We start from the raw sequence: 9,562 nt of genomic DNA on the forward strand, positions 1-9,562 counted from the left end.
CTTTTCATCATTTTCTTTCATCAATTTTCAGAAAGGTTTATGTCAAAGAAATATGGCCCATGAGAATGTAAGTATTGTTACTGTGCACTATTCAATTACAAACTTACCGAATAGTGAAAGGCCTGGATGGAGTGGATGTGGATAAGATGTTTCCATTAGTCTAGAACCAGAGTCCATAGCCTCAGAATAAAAGAACGTACCTTTATAAAGATGAGAAGGAATTTCTTTAGTCAGAGGGTGGTGAATCTGTGGAATTAATTGCCATGGACAGCTGTAGAGGCCAAGTTAATGGATATTTTTAAGGTGGAGATTGATAGGTTCTTGATTAGTACAGGTGTCAGGGGTTCGGGGGGAGAAGGCAGGAGAATGGGATTGGGAGGGAACGATAGATCTGCCATGATTGAATGGCGGAGTAGACTTGATGAGCCGAATGGCCTAATTCAGCTCCTATAACGTATGAACTTATGAACTTATGAAAAGGCATCTTGTTCTTTATTGGTTTTGTAACACTCATGGACAGAGGAAGAACTATTTGAGGAAACTAAGTGCCAATGCCCTTTTGTACGGAGACACTATTATTGGATAACTTCCTGACAGTTGTAAATAACGGTTCCTCAGGGAACATTTCAGAGAAAAGGATAATGAAATACAGTGTGTCCCAACAGGATCTCTACAAATTTTAACTTAAAAAAGTAACAATAGGCAAAAATATCTCCTCTGGGTGCTACTTACTGCAAAACAAAAATCTCCACTTGATTTAAACCAGGATGTCGGGCTCAAGATTGATATAACAGTCATAGACAGTTGTGATCTAAACTTTAGTTCATAAAATTATCTGGTTAAAAATGAAACAGAATGGCACAGAATATGGCTTTATTAAAGCACAACGTGTTATGTAACTAAAGCAATTTGCCACGAAAGGGGGAAATGTTGAGAGAAATGGAGTAAGGAAATTTTAAAGGTGGCAGTTCAAATCAGAATGATCTCTGAACAGAAAATACATTTTAATTTCAAACATGTGGACAACCTTTCATTTGAGCATAGACAATAAATCTGAAGGAGTTTGACACAACAGAAGTACAATGGATGGGTCAGTAAACAGAAACACTTGACCAGTTATTTAGGTGGGTGTAAAATACACCGTAGCATAGTTGAATAATTGGTAATGTGGATTTATAACTGAGAAATTGCACTTGACAAACCAAAGATAGATTATTTTTTGTGATTGTTACTGAAATAACAGCTCAGGGAGTACCAATGCTTTGAGAAGGCCTTTGATTAAATCTCTTGTAAGAGACTGTAGTGCAGAATTAAAGTACATGGGGCTGGGAGTAACATACTGGTAAGTCTCTTGAAGAGACTGCAGATGTTGGAATTTTGGGCAAAAAAACAAACTGTTGGAGGGAGTCAGCAGGTCAGGCAGCATCCAGGGAGGGAAAGGACAAATGATGTTTCGGGTCGGAAATATTATCTGTCCATTTCCCACCATTGATGCTACCTGAGCCATGGAGTCCCTCCAGCAGTTTGTTTTTCATGTATCAGTGGTTTGGATAAGAGGGTTGAATGTAAGTTTGTCAATGCTGTATAATTATAAACTGTGAGTGGGATGCAAAGAGGTTTCAAGGTTATTTGGACAATATGAGCATGTAGGCAAATATATAGCAGATGTATGGCAAAATACATAACTATAAAGTAATCCACATTGATAGGAAAAACAAAGGACAGTATTATTTAAAAGATGTTGATAAATAGGGAAATGTTAATGTAAAAATCTCCTTATGCACCGGTCATTGAAGGCAAACAGATAGACACATGGATTTGTTAAGAAGGTAACTGGTATGTTGACCTTAATTATAAGAAGTTTTGAATTACAAGGATGTCTTGCCACATTTATGCAGAGGCCTGTTGAGGGCATGCCTTGAGTATTATGCCCTGTTATGGATGCTGTATCTAAGAGAATACATTTGCCATAGATAGACACAAAAAGGTGGAGTAACTCAGCGGGTCAGTCAGCATCTCTAGAGAAAAGGAAGAAGGATCTCGACTCGAAACGTCACCTATTCCTTTTCTCCAGTGACGCTATCTGGCCCGTTGAGTTACTCCTGCTTTTTGTGTCTATCTTCGGTTTGCACGGAGTAGCACTGAGATGGGACATATTGGCTGGTGTGGGCAAGTTGGGCCGAAGGGCCTGTTTCCACGCTGTAAGGCTCGAGGGCTCTATGACTCTATGAGATAATCAGAAGTCTCTTCCCACAGAGAGTGATGCAACTATGGAATTCTCTACCACAGGGTAACTGAACTAACTGTATATTTAAGAAGGAAATATGTTTTCTAAATATAAAAGGCATCAATGGGTTTGAAGAGGGAGCTGGATTACAATATTAACTTGAGGAGCAGTCAAGTTCATATTGAGTAACAGAACACGCAAAATGCCAATTTCCCATATTTTCTCTGTTTTTATGCTTAATATTGCAATTTTAAAGAGAAGGCAAAGATATACTATAATCAGCATGATATTAACAGATTATCTCACCAATATCATATATCCTACATGGGAGAAATGACAAGTGCCTTCAAAACTACTTACTTGGCTCTTATGTTCACTGGGACGTGAATGGTACTTAGCAGTCCTTCTTTCACAAAATGACCACAGATACCGGAATTATCATTGAAGGGAATTGATAAGGTGTTTATAGCAATGGTACATGTACTTTTAATTGCATCAGACTCTCCACTGGAAGTGGAATCCTTCTGATCTTAACCTGGATCAACCTTTACACTTGGGGAAAAATGCAAGGAACTGGAGTTTTGTTTTGTTTCACTATTTGCTCTGTTTTACTATTCTGCAGGATGTAGAAGCAGTGAAAATGGGATAACGTATAACTCGTGTGAACAGATGATCAACGGTTGGCTTAGACTCGGTGGGCCAAAGAACCTGTTTTCATGCAGCATCTCTAAACTAAACTAAACTAAACTAAACTGAACTAAACTAAACTAAATTCATCAAGTATCCTGAGACAGCTCCTAACAAATCCAGGATCTGCTAGAAGGAGGTGCAGAAAAAGCATGGGAACATCACCTCCTGGAAGTTGCCAACTGAACACCACACCATCCTGACTTGGAATGATGTCTATTGCCTTTGCTGGGTGTAAATCCTTGAGCTCTCTCCATAAGAGCATTGTGTGTATACTCCCACCACAAGGACTGCAACTTAGTGGATTGTGTGGGTCGTGCACCACTGGAGGCCAAGTGAGCCTGCAGCAGCACAGAGGGGGAGAGCAGCAGTGGAGGACACCAACAGCATTGTCAGGCCAGGTCAACTTCTGCACCACTGGCCCAGTGCCACTGACAGGACAACCGGCCTTTAAGGCCAAGATACGACGCTGTACTATTAAGAACTCTGAAACGTAAAGGGCACAGGTTGGTGCCAGAAATGTGATGACTCTGTGTGCTGCCTCGTTGAAGTCTACTATTCTTACACTATAATCGTTGCACCTTTGTACCTGTCTATGATTGTGCTTATCTATAGCATGCTTTTTCCATATGCATAAACAAAGAATTTCACAGTACCTAGATATATTGAATCATTGAATCTTCGCAAGGGCAATCAGGGATGGGTAATAAAATGCTGACTCAGCCTGTAAAGCCCACATCCCATGAAGGAATAATAATATTAAAACATTCAAAATGTCCCTTTTGTTTAGAAGCCTCAGGAGCAGACGACTGGTACAAGAAATGACAAGCATTAAGTAAGCACCTTCACAGGATGGTCATGTTGGTTTATGCATAAGAAGGAACTGCAGATACTGGCTTAAACAGAAGATAGATACAAAAAGCTGGAGTAACTCAGCGGGACAGGCAGCATCTCTTGAGAGAAGGAATGAGTGACGTTTCTTCAGATTGGTCTCAAACCGAAACGTCACCCATTCCTTCTCTCTAGAGATGCTCCCTGTCCCGCTGAGTTACTCCAATTTTTTGCATCTACCATGTTGCTTTATGTTCGGGCTTGTGGATGACAATGATGTGTATCAAATTAGTTAAAGATCTCTCTGCATCCCTGTGCCCTCTAAAGGGTCTTGACCCGAAGCGTCACCCATTCCTACCCTCCAGAGATGCTGCCCGTCCCGCTGAGTTGCTCCACCATTTGTGTCCATCTGCTGAGCCCTCTCATTGGCTCACAGGTGGTGTTTGACAGCGGGCTCAAATTCAACATCACTGCTGCCTGGTATTCCTGGGAACTTTTCTCAACCCTTTGGGAAATTATGGAGTGCAGGGAGGGGTTAATTGAGAAGACAAGAAATAATAATTAAAATTTCAAGATTAATCCATGGAAAAATTAGTTTAGTTTAGTTTAGTTTAGTTTAGATTAGTTTAGAGATACAGTGCGGAAACAGGCCCTTTGGCCCACTGAATCCGCACCGGCCAGCGATGCCCGCATATTACACTATCCTACGCACACCAGGCGTGATTTACTCATACACCAAGCAAATTTACCTACATACCTGTACGTCTTTGAAGTGTGGGAAGAAACCCAAGCTCTCGGAGAAAACCCACGCGGTCATGGGGAGAACGTACAAACTCTGTGCAGACAGCACCCGTAGTCGGGATCAAACCCGGGTCTCCGGCGCTGCAAGCGTTGCAAGGCAGCAACTCTACCACTGCGCCACCGTGACCGCCCACAAGATGCATGGATGCCAGTGGAATTTGTTCGAAGTAAACGTACAAAAAATTAATCAGATCAGGTTGGAATGGGTGCTGTACAGATCTTGCTGGTTAATTCATAATTTTTATTAATTTGATAGTTGGACAGGGAATCCACAATGATCTGATAGATCTAGGATGATAAGTTGCTGTACATAAAACAACTCATTATTTTGCTCATGTAGGAAAGAACTGCAGATGTTGGTTTACACCAAAGATAGACACAAAATGCCATAGTAACTCAGCGGGTCAAGCAGCATCTCTGGAGGAAAGGAATAGGCAACATTTTGGGTCGAGACCTTTCTTCAGATTCAGTCTGGGGAGAGGAAAACTAGAGGTATGAAAAGGTACAAAGAACAAAATAAACCTTTTTTCTTTGATCTTTGGATGTTTTCATACGTCGAGGTACTCCAGCATTTTGTGTCTATCTTCATTCTTTTGCTTGCCTGCAGCGTTCCATGGTTTTAAAAACAAATGCAAAGGAGAGTACTGAGGCACAGTATTCCCTACCGATTCTAAGGAGGGTTAAGACTGATGACATATTCACATAGATGTTGGCCAGAACATGTCAGAAACTTTAATTCAACCCCTATTCTGGATAATTTGATTTCAGTGCACAGCGCATACCATTGGAGTTTGTCTTTCTTCAGTGGTTCCTATGGCTGGGGCAAAATCTGTTCCCAAATGAATGAACTGCTTTCCTTTCCAACATTCCTGTGGAGCTGGGATAACGCCTGCTTTGTGCTGGCAATTGTTCCACTCAATGCCCAATTGGCTCCTGTGCCCTGCACAATGATGCAAGTGCTCAAATGTGAGCTAGGCATTCACGGTAACTGTTTCTGGAGATGTGTCACGTTCCAGCAGGTTCTCCTCTCTTGTAGCATTGAGGTGTGAGATACAACTTCTGACCTTTCTCGGGTTACCTGGTTCAGGCATGTGCCGGAGGACGGAATCACCACATAATGAAATTCATAGCATTTTTTTATTTCATCGTTATGATTATTCTTCCCACATATTTTGATCTTGCTATGGGTTCCTGAGCTAAGGTTTCATTTTCACACAGGCCCTAGTAGGCCTTAAAAGTTTAGTAACTTAAACATTCATTCTTACAACTAGGGTGATTTATTATGCATTTACATTTTATGGTGATTTGACCTCAAATATCCTCAAAGTAAATGAGACAGACATAATTCCTCAGAGTCTTGTTGTGCTCTGTATGAAGTCAAGTTCAGTTGTCGTCCTGCTGAGTTTCACTGTTAGTGTTTCTCGTTATCACCTTTTCCCAAGCCAACAATGGACCATGTGGGCTCTACCTTTCCTTGTCATTTTTACTGGCTTTGAACTGTCCTTTTGCATACCTTTTATTAATTTGTTCAATGCGCCTTATCATATCTCTCGGTTCCCTCTCCCCTGACTCTCAAGCCTGAAGAAGTATCTCGACCTGAAACGTCACCTATTCTCCAGAGATGCTGCTTGACCCGCTGAGTAACTCCAGATTGTTTTGTCTATCTTCAGTTACATATATATTTACTACACCAGTAGCCTTATTGAACACATATCTATCCTGTTTCCTCTACTTAACTCGCATGTTTACAGGTGCGAGCCAATTTCAAAATGCATTGTGTTTTATTTCATTCATCGACCATTCTAAAAGTATCCACAGATTTCTTGGTGACCTGAGTGAGGATTCCAACTAATTAAGGATTCTATCGATAACCTGAACTCCATGTGAACCCATTCCAGAGTCAGTCGTCCAAACTCTTGCCTTGTGCACTCCAGGTAGCCCCAGTTTCACTCTTTAAATAGCTTGGCCATTAGTTTCTTCTTGACATTAAAAATCTGAGGTCATGCAAACAATATGTCTGACACTCCTCTGAGTAGAAGGCTAATGTTTCAAGCCAAGGGGAGACGTTGCGTCAATGTGCTGTAACACTAGCTAATTGCACACAAGTGCATTTTAACCTAGACGTTTAAACTTTTACTCCTGGGTACGATTTGTTTTCTTACCAATTGCTTCTGCAACTATCTCTCAATCTTTCTTATCCCTGACCTCATCTCATGATCATTATGGATCATGGCTGATTTGTAACATCATCCCATTTGCCTCTCTCTCTCTCTCTCTCTCTCTCTTCCACAATGTCAACAAGACGAAGAAGAGTTATTGGTTTCTGGAACATGGGAGTATTTGGCCCCAATCACTAGCAATGGTGCCGAAGTGGAAATGGTTGGGAGCTTCAAGTTCCTTGCTGTAAATATTACCGATGATCTAGCATAGACAGCCAAGACACCAATCCTCAACTTCCTGAAGAGATACGGAGACTGAAGAGATTCTTACAAACCGATGCACACCGAAACCATTGCATCACTGCTTGGTTGCCCAAAACTGCAAGAAATTGCAGAGAGTTGTAGATGTAGTCCTGTCCATCACACATACCAGACTTCCCACCACTGATTCCATCTACATCTTCACACTGCCTCAGAAAAACAGCCAACATAATCAAGGACTTGTCCCACTATGATCAACCCTTCTCCTGCCTGCTCTTGACTGACAGAGGGTAAAGAAGCTTGAAAGCGAACACAAGAAGACTCAGGAACAGTTTCTTCCCCTCTGTTATCAGGCTTCTGAACAGACCTTTCATAAGCTAGGGTGTGGTCTGATTCAACTCCACCCCTTTGTGAACATTCAACTTTGGTCTATGGAACTGATGCACCACAATGCTGAGAACTGTATTCTTCCCCTTTGCTCTATCTGTTGTAGTTGGGTTTGACTTGCATTGTATTTATGTATGGTATATCTGATCTGTTGGATAGCATGCAAAACAAAGCTTTTCTCGGTACACGTGACAGTAATAAACGTAAACCTAGTTCCATTTCCTTTAATAGGTTTTCAGGTAACAATGTCATCATTTAATATTTACAATTGGCAGGTTTTTTTCTGATGGTAATTGTTCCATGTTTCTATTAGCCTTTATGTGGGAAAAGTGCTTTCTCACATCATCTCTGAATGGCCTCATTTCATTTTATGGTTATGGCTGCTCGTTCCAGACTCCCCGAGCGGGGGAAATGTTTCCCCTGTCTACCGTTGCAAATCTTCTGGTCATAAGATGTTGCTGGTAAGGAATTTACGCAGGTATGAATAATGTAAAATGCAATTTTGAAACATGTTGAAAATTCAGTGGCGACCAGAAAGACCTCTTTGGAGACCTCTCACGACCATAGGAGGCCTCTCATGACCATACAGGCTGTATGGTCATGAGAGGTCTCCTATGGTTGTGAGAGGTCACCCGCGACATGTCGCCAGGGGTTGCCTGTATGGTCGTGAGAGGTCTCCTATGGTCGTGAGAGGTCACCAAAGAGTCGTAGCGTCCTTCTGGTCGCCGCTGAATTTTCAACATGTTGAAAATTTTGGCGACCTATCACGGGTGCCGGCAGTCGCCTGTAAAGGTCCCGTTAGTGGGACAGGCCCGTAAGGATTGGCAACAAATGCATGGAAGAGAAAGAGTACAAACACCAGGATTCATTTGTCTCACAGAATGCTGTGCAGCCCAGTTGAATATCGGGAAATGTAAGCAGAAATTGGTTAATGCCTCAAGGGTGATTACCAAATGCTTTGATGATTACCAAATGTGATTTTGCTCAGTAAATATACATTCAGGAAGTGTAAGCCAAAATAAGAGGCTAGACCACTGTGGCAAGGGACGTGAAATAAAGTGGAATAACGTGTGCTGTAATATTCTGATAGTTAAAGGAAATGAAAAGAAAAGGAGGTTAAAACATTGCCTACAAAAATCCCCAAAAAGTAAATGTTGGAAATGTAAAGAAGAAATTTAAAAAAGTGTTGGAAACACTCAGCGGGTCAGGCAGTACCCGTGGAGAGAGAGAGAGACAACGGTTGTAGATTGATGCCCTGTCATCAGCTTTTTCTGTTTTTATTCAAGTCATTAGTTATATTGTGGTTGTGGCTTCACCAAATTAGAGTGAAGGACAGATTTGCTGAATAATGAATCTCACTAATTGAAAACAATTTATTTAAGGTTGCCTTGTGAGGGTTTTCCAAAACAATGGAAATCCATCGAGAGTTACTTGAGTTGGAAAATATTAATAGCTTAACATGGGATTGATTCAGAATCCACTTTCTCTACAAGTCTGAGAATTAATTTATATTTCTAATCTAGTCTGACAGAATCTGATCGATCTGAAACCTCTTGTTTCCTGCTCCACAATTACTACTTGATATTTTTGGCAATTTGACTCCTGGAGATCTGAAATAAGAGTACTTTCCCTTTGCATTTAGTGATGTATATATTACACAGTCTGCTCCTTCTATTTGTATCCTGGGAGGGAAATGATTAATAATAATTAGAATATATTGTAATTCGTTTGGTAAAACATGAGATGGAAATTAGAAAGTAATAATATAAGAATGGATCAAATGTTGGAACTTTGGTGGGTTTGAAGGCTTTATTATCTTTTTAATTACAGGTTCATTTCAATCTCCATTATTGCTACTCACTCTAATTAATAATGGAACATGGATTAGTTAAATATCTTGTGCAACATGTACCACTTCGATAGAGAGAAAAAAGATAATTTGACTGTACTAAATTGTAGCTAATTTGAAAGGTTTGCTAATCTATTTTCAGAGTAAAGCATGATATGTTCAGATGTCAGCAAACACATAGGAATCAAAAGGGGAAAGCAGCATCTGAGGTTAGACAAGAGTCAATGTCCCAGGCTCAAAACAATGGCTGTTTCTTACTATAGATGCTGTTTGTCAAGTGCTTCCAGCATTTTCTTTACTTTTAATTTAAAGCATCTGCAGTTCTTGGCTCCAGTTATTTTAATACACACAGAATAAGCC

This window comes from Amblyraja radiata, chromosome 23 (genome assembly GCF_010909765.2).
Source record: "Amblyraja radiata isolate CabotCenter1 chromosome 23, sAmbRad1.1.pri, whole genome shotgun sequence".
Taxonomy (NCBI): Eukaryota; Metazoa; Chordata; class Chondrichthyes; order Rajiformes; family Rajidae; genus Amblyraja; species Amblyraja radiata.